This window comes from Sinocyclocheilus rhinocerous, unplaced genomic scaffold (genome assembly GCF_001515625.1).
Source record: "Sinocyclocheilus rhinocerous isolate Xijiao unplaced genomic scaffold, SAMN03320098_v1.1 scaffold662, whole genome shotgun sequence".
Taxonomy (NCBI): Eukaryota; Metazoa; Chordata; class Actinopteri; order Cypriniformes; family Cyprinidae; genus Sinocyclocheilus; species Sinocyclocheilus rhinocerous.
In genome coordinates, this window is record NW_015639782.1 from 1992345 (window position 1) to 2012247 (window position 19903).

The 19903-nt window shown below is 37.1% G+C and overlaps 1 pseudogene; it reads left to right on the forward strand.

The window, feature by feature from the left end:
* Positions 1-93: 93 nt before the first annotated feature.
* LOC107751971 (integrator complex subunit 6-like) overlaps positions 94-19903 on the forward strand; it is a 27486-nt pseudogene continuing 7676 nt past the window's right edge.

A 19903-nucleotide genomic window follows, 5' to 3' on the forward strand; every position in this document is an offset into this window, starting at 1 on the left:
CCTTTTTTTTTTTTTTTTTTTTAAACCTCTCATGGGACACGCATACAGTTCATGAATGAACAACACTGGCAGTTTCACTTTTAAAATGTATGCTTTGTTGTGAACCAGGTAACGGCTATCACAGAAACCGTGCGGTTCAAAAGACAGTCGAATATGCTCCAGTCTACAATATGGGGATCTTATATTTCGGATAGGACTCCAATGACATTGGAGCAGGCTATTGAGATGTAGTACTTATGTAAAAATGCGGCTGAACGATTATAAGGGTACTGTATCATCGGCACTTGTTCATTGGCTATTTCCTGCGGATATTAAAACACCTTGTAAGTATTAGCTATATGAGCTAGCTTTCGTCCAGTGTGTGGGATTGTAGTGAATAGGACTGCCTAGCAGGTACGTCCCTTTCTGACATTCAAAAAATCAAAGGGCATGTGCAGCGAGGTTTCACGGAAAGCGACGAGCGCGATTAGGAGGAGCCAGCGCCTGACGACGCTCCTTTTCCTCTCGCGTCTGTGCCGCTGTTGTCACGGTCTCTTGTTATATTAACATGGCGCTTGCCTATACTCTAGTCTCTCGAAGGAGATTAACAAGAGGAGGGGAAAGCGGACGAGGATGGATTTCTCCATGGTCAGAGGGAGGCACAATTATTATAAAAATCAACCAAGCTACTCCCCACCCCCACCAAGACAGCTAGACCAGGATCAGACGAGGAGGGGATCGCCCATTACACAAGACGAAAATGGAACTCTATAGATTACAAATTAACTCTGATAACTTGTTAAATCGGTGTAACACACAATACAATAACAAAAGCGGCCGTTAAAACTCAAAAACAAAGCATTTGGATTACACACGAGAGCCTCTCTCCACCTACGTCCGCTCAAGCGACCGCGGAGAACTGAGGAATTCCACGACCTCATTGCGTATTTATAGGAGAGTGGGCGTGGCTTCGCGACTCGGCTCAGCCAATGGCGTAGCAGCGGCGGGGCGAAGGCGTTTCGGTCTGTTCGGAAGAGAAGTTCTCTAACAGCGCGAGCCCAGCACTGCTCAGAAAAGACAGATAGAGAATCAGGCGGCTGCAAAGGGTGGCAGTACGACCCTCTTTTGGGGGGGTCTGATTATAACAAAATATATACACACATATATGCATGCCCAGGGCCGCAAGATAGGTCATATGCCGATTGTAGATATTCTAGCAAACATCTAGAGGTATATCTATACATTTCAAAATGCCTATTTTACTTTTTCTGATAGACACGTCCGCTTCTATGAATCAGCGCACTTATTTGGGTACGACGTTTCTGGACATTGCTAAAGGCGCGGTTGAGATCTTTATGAAGGTAAAGCATAATTTTACCCCGACTTTTTCAGCTTACTGTTGTACCTTGTTGGAGTTAAGGATCCCTATGACAGGATCAGTTTAAATGAATGTTTATTGTTTCGCTTTCTTTAACAGCTGCGTGCCCGAGACCCGGCTAGTAGAGGCGACAGGTACATGCTAGTTACATTCGATGATCCACCATACGGCGTAAAGGTAAATAAATACTACTAAATTGTGCTTATATGTGGTTAAAGCGGAGATTTTTTTGCTGACAGTGAGACTCTACTGTCCCTCTGGTTCGTAGCATCGGGTCGGGCGGCCTCCCGGTGACGAAAACGGCTAATTTTTGTTAAAATATCCGCAGACCCGGAGCAGCGCAGCCTCTGAACATGGCGGACATTTTGCTTTTGTGTTGGGAAAGCTCTCGAGCGCTGAGATGGAGGCGGAGAGATTTATTATCCACTGTGACGTAGCGCGTGACGCGTGCACGGGCCAACTCGGTCCGGATTGGACAAGCAGCCTGCCCTCTGTCCCGTGCCCTCCTCTCGCATTCTCATTGGCCACTGTAACCTGAACAAATCAACACGATTTGATTTGTGCAACAGCCCTCAATAAGCAAATGAGGAGATGCTTTGCAGGTTTGCGCTGAGAGAGGAAGAGGCTTGTGAGTTGCCCTTGAAAACAAGCATCAACTTCCTTCCCTCTCCACTCCTAGTACATTCACCTCCCTCCCATTCATATACCCAAACACCAAACAGGTGAAAGGTGATTAAGTATGCAGTGCACCTCGTGCCTGTCACATTAGGCCACTCAGTGTTTAAAGTTTACTCAACATAAGATTTACCTATGCAAGCATAATTACTAATTGCTCACTTTTACAGCCAGAGTTTACATGAACCAGAGTGACTTATAGCCACACATTTGAGACCATTTTGCTCAACAGATAGCAAGCATGTAATCTGGAACGCTGACGGCTAGGAAATAGGTGCTTCCTGTACAAATACAAACAAGTACGAGTACAATAAATCTGGTACAGAAATTAGGAGGCGTTTTGCTGTTTTCATATGTGACAGCCATTCATATTTTTCTATTTGGGGGTAAAGACAGTAAGGATAATAGTGGCTCTATGAGCTGATGGTGTGGTCAGGCATCTGCATGAATTGTATTCAAACACGTCTCTTTACTCAAGTAATGGCAGTCAGTACTTGCTTAATAGATTACTTGATCATTCTAAGACACAAGGGCACGACTAGACTTGCATGTATTACATTCAGGGGCGTCTTGTACCTATTTTCTTTTCTGAGGAGGCAGTGACAGTTCTGGCACTTCTATGTAAGTTATGAGTCATTATAGTCTAGTGGTGTAATTTTGTAGTATGCATAGGGGTCAGGTTCACATCATGATATAATATACATTTCTTTAAGCAAAATTACAACTGAACTCGACTGCCAGTGATAGCCCTGCATTTTCATGTATGGAAAACAGACCTGACCAGAACTTACCTTGTGGTAACGTTGTTTGAAAACCCCCAAAAAACCCAAATAAAATTAACAATTATTATTATTAAATAATTGTTATTATATAATAAACTGGGCCCAACTCCTTCATTTTGCACAAATCGCATAAACTAAATTACATATTTTGGCTTCAAAACTGCAAAATTCACCAAATGGTTGCGACTTCGGAGCACTATTAATTTTGCACCTACAATAATCGTGGAATGTAATTATCAGATGTAGAAATATTTATTTTTGTCTTTTGGAAGTTGAGTTTATAATCAATCTGACTCAAAAATTTGAGGATGCACAAGCTAAAAAGTTTGAATGGGCATGACGCCACTGACAGAGCTGTGATTTTGTGATTTTTAGTTCATATTGTTTACCAGCCTGCTTAAAATCCACACATCAGCCAAAATATTGTTACAGTTACATGTAGCAATAATCCAATTAGAAAATAAACAGAATTCTTAATCAGTTTTCAGACATTTCTCTCCCCACATTCATCATCATCATCTGTTTATAAACTGCTGTGCCAGTTCTCTTGACGTGCCATTATATTGGATATGGGAATTGTGGCTATGTGGTCACTTTGCACAGCCTAATTTCAAAGTATCATCCATCTTTTTCCCAGCCTGGAGTTGAATCAAGGGCTGCACTTACTGACATGTGCATGTGACATATAGTGCTGCCTGGGTTCCTGTCTTCTTTGTTTGTGGTTTGACATTGACAATAAGAGTAGCTCTGTGCTTTAGCACTTCATTAGTATGGACTATCTGGCAGGTAGCCAGTTACTCTCTTGGAGGGGTTTCTTACTTTCTTTCTTGTCATGCAGTTTTCCCACCCCGTTCCAGTTTATCCACGATAATCTGAGGCTGAACTGAACTCGACTGCCAGTGATAGCCCTGCATTTTCATGAATGGAAAACAGACCTGACCAGAACTTACCTTGTGGTAACATTGTTTGAAAACCCCCAAAAAACCCAAATAAAATTAACAATTATTATTATTAAATAATTGTTATTATATAATAAACTGTTATAATAAAACTATTTTAATTATTAAAACTTTATTTCATCTTTCAGTTTATAATTATAATAAACTGAAAGATGATATATATAATCATCTTATAACGAAATATAACTATATACTTCTGATTTATGAATTGAATCAAGAACATACATTATTAACACTTTTATAGCTGATTCAACAAATTCAACCAATCGGCATTTTCACAAAAAAACTTGACATTTAAATGGATATATTATACATATCTCATTAAATACTATAACTCCTAGTAAAAATATTTTGTAAGATCCCCCCCAACTCTTTCTTTTTGCACAAATCACATAAGCTAAATTATATATTTTGCCTTCAAAAGAGCAAAATTTACAAAAAGGTGACGATTTCTGCGCAATATTAATTTTGCACCTAAAATAATCATGCAATGTAATTACCAAATGTAGAAATATTTATTTTTTGACATTTAAAAGCTGTTTAAAATCCATTTATCATGCTCAAAAGTTTGAATGGGCATGAACCTCTGAGTACATTCAACAGAGCTGTGATTTTTATGACAATAGGGTTTGTAGTGTTTACCAACATCCTTAAAATCCACACCTCTGTCACACAATATTGCATATAACAATAATCCAATAAGCAAATAAACCCAATTCTTCATCAGTTTTCAGACCTTTCTCTCCCCACGTTCAGCATCCTCTTCTGTTTATAAACTGCTGTGCCAGTTCTCTTGACGTGCCATTATATTGGATATGGGAATTGTGGCTATGTGGTCACTTTGCACAGCCTAATTTCAAAGTATCATCCATCTTTTTCCCAGCCTGGAGTTGAATCAAGGGCTGCACTTACTGACATGTGCATGTGACATATAGTGCTGCCTGGGTTCCTGTCTTCTTTGTTTGTGGTTTGACATTGACAATAAGAGTAGCTCTGTGCTTTAGCACTTCATTAGTATGGACTATCTGGCAGGTAGCCAGTTACTCTCTTGGAGGGGTTTCTTACTTTCTTTCTTGTCATGCAGTTTTCCCACCCTGTTCCAGTTTATCCAAGATAATCTGAGGCTGACTTCCAAGTGACACTTAACTCTATAACCAAAGTACAAAATTTCCTGCTTATAGCGGGTACTATACACTAATGATGTTTTAGCCATTTACTTGATGAGATTGTGAATGTGCATGTGGCAAATACTTGGCATTGTTATCTTACTATGTCTTAGTTTGAGAAAGATGTTATAACTGCCCTCTTACATAAGCTTTTAGCCCTCTCTGAGCTATTCGTGGCCAGCTTGTTCCTCCTGTTAAAAAAAAATACTATAATAGCCAAGCAGTGCCTCTTCAGAATTAGCGAGCAGGCTAACCCAGTTCTTGACTAGAAAACACTGGGCAAATACCAGCCTAGCAAGAATCTGGCCCCTGTATCTGACAGAGTGCCTTTTTTATTTCCCGTCAATTATTCATGAGATTTTCAGCAGCTAAGCAGTGAAGAGTTCCAGTGAGCCTCCAGTCCTCACAAAGCTCTCTTTTTCCTGTTTGTGTGCCTCTCTTGTTGTCTGAGCCCTGGCCAAGCAGAACATTATTCTTAGTCTTGCATATTTTCTGAAGTTGACACAGTTTTTGCCGTTTGCAATTTTCTTAATCGATTACTGCTGAGATTGCTTATCATTGAAGCAAAAGGTTAGAGATGGAAATTAATTTGTTTTGGTGTAAAGTCTGTTGTTGGTTAATGAAGGAGAAAAGAAAAATGCATGCAACTGCATTTGTGGTTTATGCCATGAGGCCCATTTGCAATTTTCTTAATCGATTACTGCTGAGATTGCTTATCATTGAACAAAAGGTTAGAGATGGAAATTAATTTGTTTTGGTGTAAAGTCTGTTGTTGGTTAATGAAGGAGAAAAGAAAAATGCATGCAACTGCATTTGTGGTTTATGCCATGAGGCCCTGGAAAACATGTTATTTTTGTTTGGGACAAACAATGCAAACACCTCCATATTACATTATTCATTGTTCATTTTTACATTACCCTATCTAACATTTGGACACTTTATGAATGTCATTGTGTTATATAACAAAATATCAACTCAAGCTGCATTTATTTTATTTTAAAGAAATATAGCACAAGCTTAGATTCCAAGCTTCCGTTCATCTTTGGAACACAAATGAAGATATTTAAAAAAAAATTCTCATCAGTTTTGTCCATCCATTTGAAAGTGCACACAACCAAAACATTCAATCCCCACTAGTGTGTCTCGAGCGTCAAGCAAGCATACGTTTCCATATTTGATGGGCTCTATGTATGTCTGTCAATCAGTGTGATTAAAAGCCTAAATTAAATCTTGAATTAAATCGCTCAATGCATATGGACTACATTTATGATGCCTTTTTTGTACTTTTTGATGCATTAAAGTTCTGGTACTGCGGACTTTCAGTGGATGAGCAAAATGATGAGAGAATATTAAAAATATTTTTACATTTTGAAGATGAACAAAAGTCTTATGGGTTTGGAACGACATCGGGGTGAGTAAAATTCTGATGACAGAATTTTTTATTTTCAGTTGAACTATCCCTTTAAGACAAAGAGTATTTAGACACTTGGTGGTTGTCAGATGTTAGTGGATCAAGTTCATAGTTAATGTGATGAACTACACCTGTGGTTCCTCTGAAAAGGACACCTGTGTGAATTTGAGGGAGAACTGACTTCATACATCCACTAAAATGACACTGCAACCAGTAAGTACCAGAAAGTAAATGCAAAAATGAGTACGAAAATTCAAGTCAGTTTGGAGAAGCACCGTTTGTTTGTAGAACTCACTTGATATTCTATTAGGTAATGCAGTGAAATGTATATAGTTTAAGTGTTACTAAAGTGTCCAAATAGCTTTTAGAAACACTGTACATTTACATGCATAAATTATTTTGGTGCAGCCCAGGAATATTTAGTCTGTGGATCCGGTGGCCTTATAATTCTGCCATGTTTATCCTGTAGACTGCCTCATGCTTTATCTTGCTCTGAAATAGGAGTGGTTGAGGTCCTTTCTTCATGACAGATAGGCAGGCCAAATAATTCTTCAGAAATCCACAGTGTGTGCCCTCTCCTCCTTAAACCTCATTCGCAACATATAACTGAACATATACTGTCTGCATTTCCTTGCACTGGCTCAATACAAGTAGCTGATAAATGATGGAGATCACCAAGAAAACTGAGTTCAATCACTTCGGACTCAGAATGGAGATCTATTTGTCATGAGCATGATGGTCCCTCTGATCAGTGCCTTGGCTGGTTAACCAGCTCTCATTCCATTAGAGTGACAACTTTAGTTCCTGCCTGGCCTTTATCATCACACATGACAAGCATCACCCTGCAGACCGCAGACGTGTCCCTCCTGCAAAACTGGGTGGATGTGTGTAACCGAGCTCAATGGTTATCTATGATCAGCTCAACCTTTAGGCGGTAGTAGAGATTAAAACCTGGGACAAGGCAACCTGATCCTGGAATAATACTCAGGCCATAAGGGCAGTCGCTTAACCTGTGTGAATCCACCGCGGGTCGTCACGTGCTCTTTCTGCAGTGATGATTCCTCCTGCAATCACAAGAGCTGTGTTTATATGACTGCCGCTTTCCTCAGAAGAGGAGCTTAACAGGGAACAAGTCCTTATCTGTCAGTTTATGCAAAACTGCTCATTTATCTTGCCACCTGTCCTGCATTTGGCGAGGAAATACAGAGCCAGGTTTTATGGTATACGCTAATTCTGAAAGCAGAAAAAAAGAAAACGTATTATATGCTCTCTGTAACTAAATAACAGCTTTAAGTTTATCTTACTTCATGGTTGTCTTCATTCTGCTCTGGGGGGAATATATGGGCGAATCTCATGGAACCTGTCAAGATGATACCCGGTTCATATTTCACACATTATTTTCATGACAATTAAGCACATTTCCTCCTAACATTTTATTACTGTAATGCATAAAAAATAAAAAAAGTAGTATCTACATTGTAAAGTATTTATGCATCATGGCAGTATTTGCTGAACTGCCTTTATTTATGCATATGTAGATACAGTATTACAGTAAGGAAAATCTAATGAGAATCGACCACTGAGAACAAATGAAAATCTTATAAGGAAAACATCTGATACATTGCAATAATGAGAAAACTTGGGTGTGCTTAATTGTGCTTAAAATGTGCTTGAATGTGCTTAATTGACATAAAAATAAGGTCACAATATAAAAAGACTAGGCATCATTTTCTTTACAATATAATATAATTTATAATATTTTTCCCTTTTGGTTTTGAGGTGAAATATGATCTTGATATGTAATAATATATTATTTAAATTGTAAAGTATTTATACATCATTGTAATATTTGCTGTACTGCCTTCAATTTGTGCTATTCAAATAAAAAATACTGTATTACAGTAATGAAAATTAGAATCACAATAAAAATAAGTAAACATCCAATTATAAAAATCTCAGAAGTGAAATATCTAGTACATTACAGCAATCAGAAAATCGAAAAATAATATCATAAAGTAAAAAGACTATGCTTAATTTTCTTTATGTAAAATATAATTCCTTTTTTTTCTTTTAACTTTGGAGTGAAATATGGTCTGGATATGCTTTCGTGACATTAACCCGTTTGTGGATTACAATGTTTGTTCTTTTCTCTGTTGGATCGCCGTTGGGTTTTCATCTTTTAAAGAAAGGTTTGAGTTTACATTTCCTCTGTTACAGCTACAGTTAGGGTATTATCCTTTTTCCTGGCTTATTCAGTGTTCACATTCCTTATTCTCTCCCATCTTCTTCTGCCTCGCCGGACAAGCGTGTGATTAAAGGAGAGTCTGATTGCAGTCACACTTCTTCAGAGCCAATAAATTGTTAATGCAGAGGGAAAGAAAGACGGATGGGGAAAAAAATAGAATTACTCTGTTGCTTGAATTATTGAGTGCCGGTTAGAAGAGCTTCTGCTTGAATGGTTTCTTTTTTTGGATAGAGACGTACACTGTCTGGCCCCTACTGACAAATCTTTGCTTGCTTTGTTCTGTAATGCTTCCCAATGCACATAAATCTACACACACACATGTGAAGCTCAACCACCTCGAGATCTGACCTGTTAAGTCTTCTCTGCCTTGTGGGGATTTACCATGTATGCATGTTTATGTCATGTGTTGATTTATTCACGCTGAGTAAATTTCATGTGGAGGCCCCTACTGACAAATCTTTGCTTTGTTCTGTAATGTTTCCCAATGCACATAAATCTACACACACACATGTGAAGCTCAACCACCTCGAGATCTGACCTGTTAAGTCTTCTCTGCCTTGTGGGGATTTACCATGTATGCATGTTTATGTCATGTGTTGATTTATTCACGCTGAGTAAATTTCATGTGGAGCAGGAATCATTTTGTAAAAGCAGATTTAGTGAACTATTAACCTCAGTTCTTTTCTCAGCATCTGAACTCATTATATTGTTGTGTTTTTTGTGTTTGTTTTGAGTGAGCAGTAAAGTAATGACTATTCTTCTGCTGGGATGGGTAATGTGGGTCAGGGACAGACACACACTAACCAACACATAATGTCTTTTAAAGATAGTAAAACAAATCAAGCCTTACATAGCAGATCTGTGCCGCTTCCTTCCAGGCTGCCTACACGCAAACATACAAATGTGCAAGCAAACATACATGCTCATTCAGATGCTTTGCAAAGCTTGTCCTGTGGTTTTTGGGGCTTTATTATCTGACTTTATTTCCACTGTTCTCTCACCTGACATTTAGGTAGTGTTGTTGTGCTTAACATGTGCTTAAACCTGTTGTGAATTACACAAAATGCTGTAATAGTAAAGTGCTTGATCTCGCTAACCCCTACTGACAAATCTTTGCTTGCTTGCTTTGTTCTGTAATGCTTCCCAATGCACATAAATCTACACACACACATGTGAAGCTCAACCACCTCGGGATCTGACCTGTTAAGTCTTCTCTGCCTTGTGGGGATTTACCATGTATGCATGTTTATGTCATGTGCTGATTTATTCACGCTGAGTAAATTTCATGTGGAGCAGGAATCATTTTGTAAAAGCAGATTTAGTGAACTATTAACCTCAGTTCTTTTCTCAGCATCTGAACTCATTATATTGTTGTGTTTTTTGTGTTTGTTTTGAGTGAGCAGTAAAGTAATGACTATTCTTCTGCTGGGATGGGTAATGTGGGTCAGGGACAGACACACACTAACCAACACATAATGTCTTTTAAAGATAGTAAAACAAATCAAGCCTTACATAGCAGATCTGTGCCGCTTCCTTCCAGGCTGCCTACACGCAAACATACAAATGTGCAAGCAAACATACATGCTCATTCAGATGCTTTGCAAAGCTTGTCCTGTGGTTTTTGGGGCTTTATTATCTGACTTTATTTCCACTGTTCTCTCACCTGACATTTAGGTAGTGTTGTTGTGCTTAATGTGTGCTTAAGCCTGCTGATCATCTGTGAATTACATAAAATGCTGTAATAGTCAAGTGCTTGATCTCGCTAGGTGAAAGAGTGAGAAAAGCTACAGGTGATTGACATATACTAGTTTGTTATATAATAGTTTGCATAACATAATGTTTCTAATAATATGTACAGAAGCCTTAAAGGTGTCTGGACACACTTTTAAATATTATTGTATTAGGTAAAAATCAATCTACGTGGCATTTGTAAATAAATAGTGCTAGAGCTTTTCACATATGTGTGAAATTACTATGCAGATGTTTTATTTACATTTGATAACGAGAAAGAATCCAGAAGTATTTGGTCTTGATTTTGAACTCTAGAACTGTTTTCATATTCTTCTATTCTCATCGTTTAAAACCTCGCAAGCTTCTTTTAGTGAAATGCTTGGATTGGAGAGTGTGCTTGTGTGACTTAAGTGTCTAAATACACAACTGTTCAAAGGTTTGGGGTCGGTAAGGTTTGTTTTTAGTAAAAAAATACTTTTATTTTGCAAGAATGTATTAAATTGATTAAAAGTGGCAATATAGACATTTAGAATGTTACAAAGAATCTATTTCATATAAATGCTGAAAAAAAATCCTGAAAAAAATGTATCCACAGAAGTATTAAGCAAGCACAACTGTTTGCAACAGTGATGATAATAAGAAATGTTTAGAATATTAGAATGATTTCTGAAGGATCCTGTGACACTGAAGTCTGGAGTAATGGCTGCTGGAAATTCAGATTTAACATCACATGTTTTTACTGTATTTTTGATCAAATAAATGCTCTGTGTGCATAAGAGACTTCTTTCATAAACATTAAAAAATCCTACCAGACTTTTGAATGTTAGTGAACATTTTGGGTTCACTGTGTAAATGTCACTGTCTGAATGTTTGGTGTTACCGAGGTTATATGAAGCTGGTTTTTACATCATCTGTGTGTATTTCCTGTATATGGTAGGCGGGTTGGAAAGAGAATCATGCCACTTTCATGAGCGAGCTGAAGAACCTGCAGGCATCTGGACTGACTACACTGGGTCACACTCTCCGCGCCGCCTTCGACCTGCTCAATCTCAACAGACTCGTCTCTGGCATCGACAACTATGGCCAGGTAATAATATCTCCCTTCAGCATTCAGAGTCAAAACAATCTTTATTCAGTATAATTGCAAAATAATAAGAAATATCTCCTCACATAACAAGAGTACCAACCACCATAGATATTGAGATACACACATCTGCCCGATATTCAGATCAATCAATTAAATTTTAACAAATCCTACCTTCCTCCCAGCCTTGAATGTTTTGTTACATGTCATATGATGCGATTTCAATTTTTCCTTTCTCTTTGAAGTGTTACAAGCTCTTGGTGCATAAAGTAATCTGCATCTGTAAAGTTGCAAAGACTAAAGTCTCAAATCCAAAGAGATATTCTTTATAAAAGTTAAGAGTCAGCCACGCCTACCTAAAACGGCTCGTTCTAACACGCCCCCACATGTCTACGTCATGATGTGAGAAGATTTGCATAACGTCACCCAAATGTTCACGCAAAGAAAGAAGGCGTAACTTTTATTCTCGCTGTTGCCGCCGCTGCCATGTTGTGAAGACGCTGTGTGTTTATGAAAGCGAAACTACTTTGTTTGGCCTTCCAAAAGAGGATACGACTAGAAATCAGTGGTTAAGTTGTATTTACAACACTGTTCCGGAACAGTTCAACCCAAATATTCAGATGTGTGCAGCGCATTTTATGGAGGACGAGGACTGTTTTTCTGGGAGAGTATAGCCTACAATGCTGTTTCTATAAAGTGGGGCAATTCCAACCTTGCAAGGACAGTCTGGCGCTTCATGACTCACAGCCTGTTTTTATAAAAAAAAAAAGCCTACGTTTTTATATTTAAAGAATTTGCCACTGACGATTCAAACGCGAGTTTTGAGCAGTGTAGAGTAGCGCTTGTTGTTTGTCATTTCTCCGATCACAAATGCAGACATGGTTTTGTTTACGCAGCGCGATACGCAACGCATAAAAAGACAGTATAAGTCATTATAATCAGTAATTATGTACCCACTGGATGCAACAAATGCCTCGTTTATAATGAGTTTTACTAGTTTTGTCTCGTCGCGCATCACCGGCGCACAGGCGCTCGTCGCACACACGGCATCACAATATGGTAAGGGGCGTAACATTTCCGACAGACATTAAAGGGGTCATATGATGTTGCTAAAAAGAACATTATTTTTTGTATTTGGTGTAATGAAATGTTTATGCAGTTTAAGGTTCAAAAAACACATTATTTTCCACATACTGTACATTATTGTTTCTCCTCTATGCCCCGCCTTTTTGAAACGCGTCGATTTTTACAAAGCTCATCAGTCTGAAAAGCAAGGTGTGCTGTGGTTTTAGGTAGGTGTGGCTGACTCTTAACTTTTATAAAGAATATCTCTTTGGATTTGAGACTTTAGTCTTTGCAACTTTACAGATCTTCTTTATGCACCAAGAGCTTGTAACACTTCAAAGAGAAAGGAAAAATTGAAATTGCATCATATGACCCCTTTAAGTCCATGCTGAATTACCTAAAATAGGAGACATGCAGTCTGAGATAACCCTCAGGCAGAGTGGTAATCCACATGCTCAGTCTGTAATGTGTGAGGGTGAGTAACTGAGTGCTGACCCCTGCAGTATGGACAGAGAGAATGCATCTGGTGTTCACTCACCATTTACTGCATAAACTACAATTAACAACATCTGGCAAGTTAAATGTTAACTACGTCATTTTTTTTTCAATTGTGTAGGAATTTGGTTGGCACTTATATATGTACAGTACTTATGTAGTTAACATTAGAAACCACATGGAAAATCTGTTTCTTTTTTTAAACCTGGGAACAAAAAGAAAGGTTTAGGATTATAAAACATTTTAGATTTATTAAGTTCTGGCATAAATTTCCATTTAAAGCACTGAAATTTAATTATTTTTAGTTAATCATTTCTCTTACACCACTGTTCAAAATTTAGTTAGTAAGATTTTATATATATATTTTTAGAGAAATTAATACTTTTATTCATCAATGATGTGTTATACTGAGCAAAAGTGACAGTAAAGACATTTATAAATATAGAATATATTTATATATTATAGAACGCATGTCACACCTCTGTTCATCAATTTGCACTGGCTACCAGTAGCTGCTCGCATAAAATTCAAGGCATTGATGTTTGTCTACAAAACCACCACTGGCTCTGCACCCCTTTACCTAAATTCATTTCTTCAGACTTATGTGGATAAAAGCGTCTGCTAAATGACTAAATGTAAATGTTATAATTTTACAAAAAAGTCTATTTCAAATAAATTATTTTCTTTTGAAGTTTTATTCATCAAAGAATCCTGAAAAAGCAATGTATCATAAAATGTATCACGTATCCACAAAAATATTAAGCAGGACAATGTTTTCAGTGTTGATGATAATAAGAAATGTTTCTTGTTTCTAAATCAGTATATTAGAATGATTTCTAAGACTGGAGTAATGGCTGAAAATTCAGCTTTGCCATCACAGGAATAAATTACATTTTAAAATATATTCAAATAGAAAAGTTATTTTAAATTATAATAATATTTCACAATATTATTGTTTTTACAAGCCTTTAATGAAATTCAAGAAAGGATCCCAGGTGCTACTGAAGGTTTTAAGAAAAGGATAGATGTTTTAAATCAGAGTACAAGCATTTTCAGACTATTGGACTTCACTGTTTATTGTGAGATTTTAGCATTTTATGGTATATCAGTGATACAACAAATATATTTATTGAGCTTTGGATTTTTTAAGAAATGCTCTCCTCTCTTCTAGGGTCGGAACCCTTTCTTTCTGGAGCCATCGGTCATTATTACGATCACCGATGGAAACAAACTGACACACAGCTCTGGGGTGGCTGAGGAGGTGAGGGACAAACACTCTATATACCAACTGTTTTTGATCCACTTGTCCATTTATATGATGTAAAATGTTGCGTACTTTACAAGCCTTTAATGAAATTCAAGAAAGGATCCCAGGTGCTACTGAAGGTTTTAAGAAAAGGATAGATGTTTTAAATCAGAGTACAAGCATTTTCAGACTATCGGACTTCACAGTTTATTGTGAGATTTTAGCATTTTATGGTATATCAGTGATACAACAAATATATTTATTGAGCTTTGGATTTTTTAAGAAATGCTCTCCTCTCTTCTAGGGTCGGAACCCTTTCTTTCTGGAGCCATCGGTCATTATTACGATCACCGATGGAAACAAACTGACACACAGCTCTGGGGTGGCTGAGGAGGTGAGGGACAAACACTCTATATACCAACTGTTTTTGATCCACTTGTCCATTTATATGATGTAAAATGTTGCGTACTGCAGGCAGTGTGTCTATCTCACTTCTTGTTTTCTCTTCCTCCCTCAGCTACACCTGCCACTGAATTCCCCGTTGTCGGGTAGTGAGCTGACTAAGGAGCCATTCCGCTGGGACCAGCGACTCTTCGCCCTAGTCCTGCGGCTGCCAGGAGTGTCCGTGCCCGACAGCGAGCACCTGGGCAGCGTGCCCACTGATGAGTCTGCTATCACCCAGATGTGTGAGGTCACTGGAGGTATAGCAAATCTTAAATGCCAGTCAATTGCTGTTTAAACCTGTGTTTATTTCTGATGAGAAAATGCAGGTTAAAATATTTGTCAAGTCAACCTTCCCTCATTTTAATTTCAATTTATGACGCCTGGATTCCACAAAACTGTTCTTTAGATAAAAGTGTTGCTAGACCCTATTTAGGGGAGCTTCAGCCCTGTTTTTCATCTTAGCCACTCTAAAATCTACAATTAATTTGTCAACCTGTTAAAGTGAAGTCACGAAATAAAGTGCAGTTTTGAGTCAAGTAGGATTCAGACTCGTGATCTCTCACTCTTAAATGGATAGTTCACCCAAAAATGAAAATTTTGTCATCATTATGGAACATTATATATATATATATATATATATACATACAGTGGGTACGGAAAGTATTCAGACCCCCTTAAATTTTTCACTCTTTGTTATATTGCAGCCATTTGCTAAAATCATTTAAGTTAATTTTTTTTCCTCATTAATGTACACACAGCACCCCATATTGACAGAAAAACACAGTTATGTCCGGCCCAACCCCAAGACGGGCGTTCCTGTGGGTCACTGGCCAATCCCAGAATCCTTTTGGCCTGACCAGAACTCCCCCACTTTGGTAAATAATAGCCTACAAAATAGAGTTTGAGTGTAGAGTCAAGCAATGATTTTCTGTTTCTATATTAGTGGGTCCAGCAGACTAAAACTGAAATAAAAGAAGATATGACTATTCGATGAAAAACTAAACTAAAACTAACAGAAATATTGTCCAGGCAACTAACTGAAAAAAACGTTTAAGTAAAAGCACTAAGATTACTAACTGAGATAAAACTAAAACTAAAAGAGTTTAGAAATATTTTTTTTAAACAAAAACTAATAAAATTACTAAAAAGTGCATGAAAATGACTAAAATATTAAACTAAATTAAAACTGAAAATATAAAAATAAAAGCTAGTTCAAAATTAATACAAATGTGACACTTTATATTAGCTCCATTAGCTAACATTGGTTTATGCATTAAATAACATTAACTAACAATGAGCAATACATTGTTACAGAATTTATTAATCCTTGTTAACATTAGTTAATAAAAATACAGCTATTCATTGTTAGTTCATGTTAGCTAAGGTCCATGAAATAATATTAGCAGATACAACTTTGGATTTTAATAATGTATTAGTAAATGTTGAAATTAACATCAACTTCATGTTAACTAATATATTTAATTAATGTTAACAAATGGAACCTTATTGTAAAGTGTCATATAAAAACTATAATACTAAAAAAAACTATAAAAACTGTAATAGTATATACATAATACTAAAATAGAACTGTACCAGGCTGACTTTTTTTTCACATGTTTTGCACTGATTTGGGGGAAATGGTTTTAAACATAGTATAATGTGTTAAATCTAGCTGAAAACACTATGGAATTGGCTAAAATAATTAATGAGCGAGCGCAGAAGGACTTTTTGTGGTGCTCTGGGACCTGGCGGATGTTCAGCAGTTTCTTTAGTTTCTTTCTGCATGCTGACATTTCACAGAATCCTCAATAAATCAGAAAAGTACTAGGATTGCAAAAGCAATTTAGATAGGTGTATTAGCACTGGCTCACCCAAGCTGAGTAGATGAAGCAATTTATTAGTCAAAGGTAATGACCTCTGCAAACTAAAGGTTAGCTTTCACCTTGCTCAAACAGTGCTAATGAATGCGGATGAAGATAAGGGAGCTGAAAAGAGCGGTAACATGAGGAAAGACTTAACTGTCCTGAGGTTTCCCACCCCCTCACTGTCTATTCTCTCTCTACAATGCACTGTAGAGACCGCAGCTGGTGCTGTGCCAAAGTGCCACGGCTCAGCTCAGCCTGTGGGCACTGTGAGAGAGCCATTGCCAGCAGAATAAGACTGCTGCAGCTCACCAGAGCTTTAGCACTTAGCACTAGCTTAACATGAGGTCATTTCCTTCCTGTCATCTCCGCTGTCTTGTTTGCAATAGTGTGAATCAGTAGCACAATAGGTTTGGGTGCAGGTGGTAACACGGGTGCCTCGAAAAATGTCAAATTAAGCTTTTCTGAGGCTCTTTTTCATATTCCTAAAATAAAGTTGATATTTTATTTGTTGTAAAACACTTCTTTGGTTTATTTAGTGTTCAGTCAGAGTGTTGTGAGTTTATCTGAATGAACAGCTTGTGTTGTCATGTGCCTGTAACACATGGGCCATTACCCACTGGTGCTGTGATTACAGGATGAATTGGCCATCTAACAGACATATCTTTTGAAAAACCTATTGTGGAGATTGTATTATAGAAGATTTTTTAGTTTTTTTCTCTCTCTCTGTTTAGCCTCCTCGATCTGCCCATCCTGTGGTGCGGTTTTCCTGTATCGACTGTGAGCCGATGGTTATTGACAAGCTGCCTTTCGACAAATATGAGCTGGAGCCGTCCCCGCTCACCCAGTTTATCTTGGAGAGGAAATCTCCTCACATGTGCTGGCAGGTGGGACACCTTTTCACACAACTATTTAATCTGATCTGTATTTAGCATGCCATCTTTCACAGTCCCCAGACTGCTGTCTGTGGGTAGAGCCGAGTTTCACAGTGATCGATATCATGGTGTTAAAAGAGCAGAAAGAAACAGTGGGTGTTTAGTTTTTCCATATTTACTGGAATGCAAAAAAGCACAACACTAAATACATGTCAATTCAGTTTAATGGCTTACACATTTACAGTGACGGTTGTAAAAGTCCTGTATTTAGCAACTGGTCAAGCAGCAGCTTTTTTATTCAAACACAGTGTTGTACAATACTGTTTAAAAGTTTGGTGTCAGTAAGATTATTTATGTAAAGAAATTAATACTTCTATTCAGCAAGGATGGATTAAATTGAACAAAAGTGACAGTAAATGCAATTATAATGTTATATAAGATTTCTGTTTTAAATAATTGCTGTTTTTTTTTTTTTACTTTCTAATCATCAAAGAATCCTGAAAAAAATGATCTCAGTTATTCAGAAAAATATTAAGCAGAACAAGAGTTAACATTGATAACAACAATAATAATAATAATAATAATAAATGTTTCTTAAGCAGAAGAGATGTCTTTATAATACATTAAAAAAATCTTACAGACCCCAAACTTTTGAATGACAGTTTATTTGTCACCCAACCTTTGTAGTATTTTTTGACATAAAATGGCGCATATTGTACAATAATTTCCTCCCTGATGTCCATCCATTAATACAGAGTTTGTGCAGGGTTTCTTACAGTATTTCAGTCAGCAGATGCTTATCTAAAGTGACTTACACTAGAGGAAACTTGATCATAGTGGAGCAAATGATTTGATCAGTGCTACAGTATGAGAGTAGTCCAAAATACAGAGTAGCGTAATGTGCAATACAGTAGAATTAAACCAGGTTTTAAACAAGTGCCCTAATGTACATAGTTATGAGTTTGAAAGCACTTACCGAAAAGCTCTCAGCCACGTCAATTGTGAACAGATTTGTAGGAAGGTGCTGATTCAAAGGCAGTTCAGAGTGCAAACATTAGATTTAGCATAAAATGAGTGAAATAAATCCCATAGATCTGCATTAAACGAGGGAACTGAGTCTTATTTTGGAACCAGAATGTGCAGTAATTTAGGGGTGGACTCTTTTGGCTTGCACCAATTAGCAACCACCTATTAATCCCATAGCAACCGCACTAAAAACACTCAGAACACCTTAGCAACTGCATAGCAACATCCTTGGATCATGGCTAGTATTACAAGCAAGCACCACTGAGATTTTCTTCAGAAAATCTAAAAACAAGTTAAAGAGGGTTGACAATACTGCAGTAAGATTAAAGGATTTTTTTCCATGCTTATTCCATTGGATATATATATATAAATATACACATGCTATAAATACCTTAGTCAATTCCTGGAAATGTTTTTTGCAACATTCTTTTGATTTGTTTTTCCTACTCGCATCATACATTTAAGCTCATCTAAAAATACCAATATAATTAAACATTTGTGTTTGTTCTTTAGCCATGGTTACAATGTTACATGATTACTTGCCTCACTAGGGATCATATAACGAAAAGAAGGTAAATGGTAGATAAATGACAAAGAGCTCATCCATTTATAAGCATATTTAGAGGCATTTATAGCACACTAGTCTCTGAGGAACCCTGTCACCTAATGAGCCGTTAATGAATGGGTTTTGTCTCTGAGAAACAGTTTGATGTGAGAGCCGAGCTCTCAGGAGACACCAGACAATGCTAACTCCTCTCCCCTGTCGCCCAGGTGTTTGTGAACTGCAGCGGCAAACACAGCGATGGAGCCCACCCGTTCGGCTACCTGAAGGCCAGCACTACGCTCACCTGTGTCAACCTCTTCGTCATGCCTTACAACTATCCCGTCCTGTTGCCACTCCTACTTTTTTTCGTTATTTTTTTGAAAGAAATTAATACTTTTATTTTAGCAAGGGTGTGTTAAAATGATAAAAAGTGATAAAGATTGTTTTTATTTTGAATAAATGCTGTTCTTTTTAACTTTTAACTTTTTATTCATCAAAGAATCCTGAAAAAAGTATCACAGGTTCCAAAAAAATATATTTTTAACAGCACACCTGGTTCCAACATAACTGATAATAAATCTATTAGATGTAATAAATCTATTAGATTAGAATAAATATTAGAATGATTTCTGAAGGATCATGTGACACTGAAGACTGGAGTAATGATGCTGAAAATTCAGGTTTGCGACACATTTACAACCTTATCCTATAAATTACCTTATTTATAGAATTGCTAATTTTTTTTCTTTGTTTAGCAATGATAAAGAGAAAATTTTAAATAATTTTAAAATGTAACTTAAACAAACAGATTAAAATGAAAAGAAAAAAAATCACAGAAATAATATTTTAAAGTATATTTAAATAGAAAACCATTATTTCAAAACAATATTACTGTTTTTTCTGTATTTTTGATCAAATAAATGCAGCCTTGATGAG